Genomic DNA, 7,936 nt, shown 5'->3' with positions numbered 1-7,936 from the left:
TCACCTCAAGTTAAGAAAGCATGCAGTCCCGATAGGGAGGACGCTGTGGAGGCCACCTGCTACCCAATGGGGAGATATGATGGCAGAATGTATGGACTAGCCCTGAGAAGGGGGAGTACGCATATAATAAGATGGTTAGCGGAGAGGGAAGACACGGGTTCGCCTGTGAGCAGGGACTGCACCATGGCTGAATAAGCATATGGGATCGCCTAGTGGGGATCATGCATAGCGGGCACCTATACCCAAAACGGGGGCTGACCAGCGGGCAGACCTACAACGTAATGGGCCAGTGAGTGACTCCTCCGCTGAGTCAGTGCTGGGGGCCTTGGAGGAATCTGCAGGGTTTACCTAAGCGGGGAACTTTACTGACAGAGTGAATAAGCGCAAGTATCTACGTGTTAGGGAGAATGGCACAGCAAGCGTTTTTCAACACCTTAACCGAGTTGTTTCCTCAATCACTAAGGGTTACCTAATTCCCTTGAGGAAACCGGCTCCACTCGCATATTGTATAACCTTGCAAATGTATTAGGTGTCACGCAGCCCGCAGCTCTACAGAAGTCTGTTAGAGAGGCGTCGCGTGCACGCGCCCAAGATGATGTGATGCTCCGAGTGGAGTGCGAATGACGGGACACGGCTCGCCCTGGCTCGGGTAAGCGAGGGAGATGGCATCCACTATCCAGTGGGCCAACCTCTGTTTTGATACGGCACTTCCCTGCTGCCGACCAGCATAGCAGACGAAGAGCTGCTCAGATGATCTAAAGCTCTGATTGCGGTCCAGATAAATTCGCAAAGCGCAAACTGGACAAAGTAAGGAAAAGGCTGGGTCTGCCTCCTCTGAGGGCAGCGCTTGCAGGCTCACTACCTGGTCTTTAAACGGTGTGGTAGGAACCTTGGGCACATATCCCGGGCGGGGTCTAAGGACAACGCAAAAGTAAGCCGGCCCGAATTCCAGGCACGAGTCACTGACCGAAAATGCCTCCAGGTACCAGACCCTCTTAATCAATGCCAATGCGACCAGCAGAGCTGTCTTCAGGGACAGATATCTTAAAGATACTGATTCAAGTGCCTCGAAAAATTCTGTACACATGCTTGTGAGAACGAGATCCCAAGAGGGCATGAGATTGGGGTGGGGTGGATTAATTCGCCTAGCGCCTCTGAGGAACCGGATGATGAGGTTATGCCTTCCCACGGTGCTGCCAGCCACCGCGCCCTGATGAGTGGAGATGGCAGCCACATAAACCTTGAGTGTGGAGGGCGACAGCCTGCTCTCCAGCTTCTTTGAAGGAAAGAAAGCACAACACTGATATGGCAATTTCGGGGGTACTTCTCTGCAAATAGACTCCACTTCAGGGCATAGGCACGCCTCGTGGAGGGGGCTCTAGCCTGAGTGAAGTTATTAACCACCGCAATTGGTAGGTTACCTAAGTTTTTCTCGCGTCTAAGGACCACACGTGGAGGTTCCAAAGATCGGGGCGAGGGTGCCAGATGGTGCCCTGTCCCAGAGAGAGTAGCTCCTCTCTCAAAGGGATCTGCCAGGGGAGGGCCGTCGCGAGGAGGGAGAGCTTTGACATCCAGGTCCGATTGGGCCAGAGGGGCTCAACCTGCAAAACCTGCTCCTCGTCCTCCCTGACCTTGTACAGTAACTACGCGAGCAGGCTCACTGGGGGAAGCGCATATTTGCGCATGCCCCGAGGCCAGCTGTGGGCCAGTGCATCCGTGCCGAGAGAGCACTTGGTCAGGGAAAAGAACAACTGGCAATGAGCGTTCTCGGGGGAAGCAAACAGATCGATCTGGGCTTCCCCAAATTGTGCCCATATCAGCTGAACAGACTCGGGGTGAAGTCTCCATTCTCCGAGATGTAAAGGCAGCCGTGAGAGGGCGTCGGCTGCACGGTTGAACTTGCCTGGAATGTAAATGGTGTGCAGCGATTTCAGCTGCAAATGACTCCAGAGGAGCAGACGGCGGGTGAGCTGAGACATGCGGCGAGAGCGAATACCCCCCATGCGGTTGATATACACCACCGTCGCCATGCTGTCCATCCTGACCAGCACGTGCTGCTTCTCCAGCACCGAAAATAAATGGTGGAGCCTGAGAGTGAGGAACACTGGCAACAGCTCTAGGCGATTAATATGCCAATGCAACTGGGTTCCTTTCCACAGCCCCACAGCTGCATGCCCAGGAGGGGTCGTTCCAAGGGCTGAGGGCATGGCGACACAGTGCCGTAACAGTGACTCGGTGTGTGTCTGCGTGCCATGCGCGTCTGGGGAATTGATTGTGAAGCCAGTGCTGGAGTGGTCTCATATGGAGTAATCTGAGCGGCGTGACTGGGGCTGCAGATGCCATATGCCCCAGGAGCCTCTAAAATAATTTCAGTGGGACCACTATTTTGCAAACTCTCTCAGACAGTTCAACATTAGCTGAGTGCGCTCTCTGGAGAGGCGCGCTGTCATGGTGACCAAGTCTAGCTCCAGCCCGATAAAAAAAATTCTCTGCACAGGGGTGAGTTTGCTCTTTTTTCTCGGTTGACCTGAAGCCCCAACAGGTGGAGGTGCCGGAGCACCTTGTCTCTATGCATAATCAATTGCTCCCGAGAGTGGGCTAAAATCAGCCAGTTGTCGAGATAATTGAGTATGCGGATGCCCGCAAGCCGACAGGGTGCTAAGGCACCCTCCGCGAGCTTGGTGAAGACCTGTGGAGACAGAGAGAGCCCGATTGGGAGGACTTTGTATTGCCAAGCTCAACTTTCGAACGCAAACCGCAGATTTTTTAACTGACCGTGGCGTGGAATAATGGAGACATGGAAGTACGTGTCCTTCAGGTCTATCGTTGCAGACCAATCCTGAGGAGGAACGCACCGGAGGATGCGCTTCTGCGTGAGCATTCTGAACAGCAGCTTGTGCAGACAGCGGTTCAAAGCGCCATGACCCACCGCTCTTTTTGGGCACAATGAAGTACGGGCTGTAAAACCAGCTCTCTATTTCGGCTGGAGGGACCAGCTCAATTCCATCCTTTGCCAGGAGGACAGCAATCTCCTCTCGCAAGACAGGGGTGGGCAGGGGGCTGACCCTGGTGAAATACACACCTGTGAACTTGGGGGGCCGTTCTGCGAACTGAATCGTGTAGCCGAGTCTGATTGTGCGTATGAGCCACCGCGAAGTGCTGGCCCGCGCTAATTAGGCAGGCAGAGCCCTCGCTAATGGACTCATCGCTACAATCGCTAATGTACCAGCAGTGGGGCAGCACGGAGTGGGTGTGCTAATCCGGGAAGCGCGCGGGTCCGACGGAAGAGCTGGAGGTGAGAGATTTGCTCTCTCTCTCCGCACCCGAGCTCCGGAGGGGAGGCTCGAGGGGTGGGAGAAAGGAGACTGTCCTCCCAGCTTCTGTGAGCCACTGGCAAAATGCACAGAACCTGCGAGCTGGAAAGCATAGCGTCCCAGACTGGTAGAGTTCGGGTGTCACATCCGGGGAAGTGGAAAAGTGCTCTTTCATTGATGTTCGCGTGGCAGTGAAAAGTGCCATTAGAAATGGGGCCCGGCCCTCCAGCGGGGAAAGAGCAAATTCCCTCTTCTCCGGATGACCTGTCCCAGGGACGCTTCGTGGTCCATTTACCAGACTTAATGGTGCTCTGGGCAGGGGGGGCTGCCTGCTTTAAAGGTGCTCGACACGCCCGCTTCACCGGAGGTGCGTGCGGGGGCGGGGCAGCTCTTGTAGGCGGGCGCCTTCGGAGCAGCAGATATGGATGGCTCAGCGGGTGGAGCGGACTTACGGTCCCGCCCATAAGTGACATTACCCATCACATGAGACTGCTCTCTCACCGCCTTGAATTCCTGGGTGAATTTACAGACGGTGTCACCGAACAGGCCAGCTTGGGACATGGGGGAGTCAAGTATGCAGTCTTTGTCGACTTCTCGCATATCAGCCAAGTTTAGCCAGAGGTGGCGCTCCTGGACCACTAATGTGGACATCTTCCTTCCAAACGCACACGCAGTGGACTTAGTGGTCCGAAGAGCATAGTCGGGAGCTTGCGAAGCAAGCTTGGGTCGGACCCACCCTTGCGCAGCTGGGTCAGCGCCTGCACTTTAAAGCGCTGGTAGGTGGACTTAGCGTGCAAGGCCGAAGCAGCCTGGCCAGCAGCCTTGTAAGCTTTGGCTCCGAGGGAGGCAGATAACCTACAGGCTTAGGACGGGAGACGAGGCGGACCCCGCCTAGACGAGGCGCCACGCGGACAAAGATTGTTCGCAATGGCACGCTCGACTTGAGGAATCACTTTATACCCCCTGGCTGCTCCACCGGCAAGAGTGAGGAGGGCTGAGGGACGCGCAGCATGGCCAGAAAAAGGTTCCCTCCAAGACTGCGCGAGCCTACTGTGCACCTCCGGGAAGAAGGGGATGAGAGGCTTCGAAGGATTAGCCCTCTGGTCCTCTACGTAGCAGAGTGGCCGCAGAGCTGGGGGTTAAATCATCTCCAACCCCACGGCCAAAGCAGCCTGGTAAAGCACGGCTAACATGTCCGTTTCGGGATTTGTTTTGACAGGGCTCACCTGCCCGGAGGGGGCGAGTGGGTCTGGATCCTCGTCGGACAATAAAAGCCCACCCTCCGATGCAGCAGTGGACGTCTGGTCCCCGGTGTCATCAAACGTAAGGGCTACCATCTGGTTAGACGGATTCCTTCCTCTGCTTGAAGCTTGGATGGAGCGCTTGGAGGAGCGGGAGGTCCACTGGCCCGGAGGCGACGGATGTTCTCCCACTGGAACCCTCAGATCTGCCCTCAGAGTGCCCGCTGCAGTGCAGGGGACAGATGGGGTGGTTCGCCCTTTTGCAAGGGCTAGCCGCGATATTAACTGCGCAACAGTCATGGCATCGCAATGACAACATGAACTGCCCGCGAGCACCGCAATAACATGCTGGACCCATAGACAATGTCAGTGCTGTCCTGAACTTTGAAACTCCTAAAATGAGAGACAAGTGAGACAATTTTAAGCCTTTTAGGGTACAACAGAAGATTCAATCAGAATTATGGACGTCATGCTGAAACTTTGTTTGCACTCACAAAAAAAGATAGCTCATTCATATAGGGCAGTGCATGCCAAGAGTCATTTGAGCTTCTGAAGGAAAGATTGATGACAGCGCTTGTATTGAGTTTTCCTGACTTCACCTTACCTTTCTTTCTTCAGCCAGTTGTCGAGATAATTGAGTATGCGGATGCCCGCAAGCCGACAGGGTGCTAAGGCACCCTCCGCGAGCTTGGTGAAGACCTGTGGAGACAGAGAGAGCCCGATTGGGAGGACTTTGTATTGCCAAGCTCAACTTTCGAACGCAAACCGCAGATTTTTTAACTGACCGTGGCGTGGAATAATGGAGACATGGAAGTACGTGTCCTTCAGGTCTATCGTTGCAGACCAATCCTGAGGAGGAACGCACCGGAGGATGCGCTTCTGCGTGAGCATTCTGAACAGCAGCTTGTGCAGACAGCGGTTCAAAGCGCCATGACCCACCGCTCTTTTTGGGCACAATGAAGTACGGGCTGTAAAACCAGCTCTCTATTTCGGCTGGAGGGACCAGCTCGATTCCATCCTTTGCCAGGAGGACAGCAATCTCCTCTCGCAAGACAGGGGTGGGCAGGGGGCTGACCCTGGTGAAATACACACCTGTGAACTTGGGGGGCCGTTCTGCGAACTGAATCGTGTAGCCGAGTCTGATTGTGCGTATGAGCCACCGCGAAGTGCTGGCCCGCGCTAATTAGGCAGGCAGAGCCCTCGCTAATGGACTCATCGCTACAATCGCTAATGTACCAGCAGTGGGGCAGCACGGAGTGGGTGTGCTAATCCGGGAAGCGCGCGGGTCCGACGGAAGAGCTGGAGGTGAGAGATTTGCTCTCTCTCTCCGCACCCGAGCTCCGGAGGGGAGGCTCGAGGGGTGGGAGAAAGGAGACTGTCCTCCCAGCTTCTGTGAGCCACTGGCAAAATGCACAGAACCTGCGAGCTGGAAAGCATAGCGTCCCAGACTGGTAGAGTTCGGGTGTCACATCCGGGGAAGTGGAAAAGTGCTCTTTCATTGATGTTCGCGTGGCAGTGAAAAGTGCCATTAGAAATGGGGCCCGGCCCTCCAGCGGGGAAAGAGCAAATTCCCTCTTCTCCGGATGACCTGTCCCAGGGACGCTTCGTGGTCCATTTACCAGACTTAATGGTGCTCTGGGCAGGGGGGGCTGCCTGCTTTAAAGGTGCTCGACACGCCCGCTTCACCGGAGGTGCGTGCGGGGGCGGGGCAGCTCTTGTAGGCGGGCGCCTTCGGAGCAGCAGATATGGATGGCTCAGCGGGTGGAGCGGACTTACGGTCCCGCCCATAAGTGACATTACCCATCACATGAGACTGCTCTCTCACCGCCTTGAATTCCTGGGTGAATTTACAGACGGTGTCACCGAACAGGCCAGCTTGGGACATGGGGGAGTCAAGTATGCAGTCTTTGTCGACTTCTCGCATATCAGCCAAGTTTAGCCAGAGGTGGCGCTCCTGGACCACTAATGTGGACATCTTCCTTCCAAACGCACACGCAGTGGACTTAGTGGTCCGAAGAGCATAGTCGGTGGCGGTGCGGAGCTCGCGAAGCAAGCTTGGGTCGGACCCACCCTTGCGCAGCTGGGTCAGCGCCTGCACTTTAAAGCGCTGGTAGGTGGACTTAGCGTGCAAGGCCGAAGCAGCCTGGCCAGCAGCCTTGTAAGCTTTGGCTCCGAGGGAGGCAGATAACCTACAGGCTTAGGACGGGAGACGAGGCGGACCCCGCCTAGACGAGGCGCCACGCGGACAAAGATTGTTCGCAATGGCACGCTCGACTTGAGGAATCACTTTATACCCCCTGGCTGCTCCACCGGCAAGAGTGAGGAGGGCTGAGGGACGCGCAGCATGGCCAGAAAAAGGTTCCCTCCAAGACTGCGCGAGCCTACTGTGCACCTCCGGGAAGAAGGGGATGAGAGGCTTCGAAGGATTAGCCCTCTGGTCCTCTACGTAGCAGAGTGGCCGCAGAGCTGGGGGTTAAATCATCTCCAACCCCACGGCCAAAGCAGCCTGGTAAAGCACGGCTAACATGTCCGTTTCGGGATTCGTTTTGACAGCGCTCACCTGCCCGGAGGGGGCGAGTGGGTCTGGATCCTTGTCGGACAATAAAAGCCCACCCTCCGATGCAGCAGTGGACGTCTGGTCCCCGGTGTCATCAAACGTAAGGGCTACCATCTGGTTAGACGGATTCCTTCCTCTGCTTGAAGCTTGGATGGAGCGCTTGGAGGAGCGGGAGGTCCACTGGCCCGGAGGCGACGGATGTTCTCCCACTGGAACCCTCAGATCTGCCCTCAGAGTGCCCGCTGCAGTGCAGGGGACAGATGGGGTGGTTCGCCCTTTTGCAAGGGCTAGCCGCGATATTAACTGCGCAACAGTCATGGCATCGCAATGACAACATGAACTGCCCGCGAGCACCGCAATAACATGCTGGACCCATAGACAATGTCAGTGCTGTCCTGAACTTTGAAACTCCTAAAATGAGAGACAAGTGAGACAATTTTAAGCCTTTTAGGGTACAACAGAAGATTCAATCAGAATTATGGACGTCATGCTGAAACTTTGTTTGCACTCACAAAAAAAGATAGCTCATTCATATAGGGCAGTGCATGCCAAGAGTCATTTGAGCTTCTGAAGGAAAGATTGATGACAGCGCTTGTATTGAGTTTTCCTGACTTCACCTTACCTTTCTTTCTTCATGCCAATGTATGTGACGATGGTCTTGGAGCTGCACTGATGCATAAAGATGCGCAAGGCAGGGAAGTTGCAGTAGCATTTGCAAGTAGACCCCTGCATAAATCAGGGAAGCTCTATTCCACTCCTAAAAAAGACACCTGTCTTGTGGTCATTTGGGCACTTGAACACTTCCGACCATCTGTTAAAGGTCT

The sequence above is a fragment of the Danio rerio genome, chromosome 5 (assembly GCF_052040795.2).
Source record: "Danio rerio strain M-AB ecotype USA chromosome 5, GRCz13ab, whole genome shotgun sequence".
Taxonomy (NCBI): domain Eukaryota; kingdom Metazoa; phylum Chordata; class Actinopteri; order Cypriniformes; family Danionidae; genus Danio; species Danio rerio.
Note: the sequence above shows the minus strand (reverse complement) of the source record.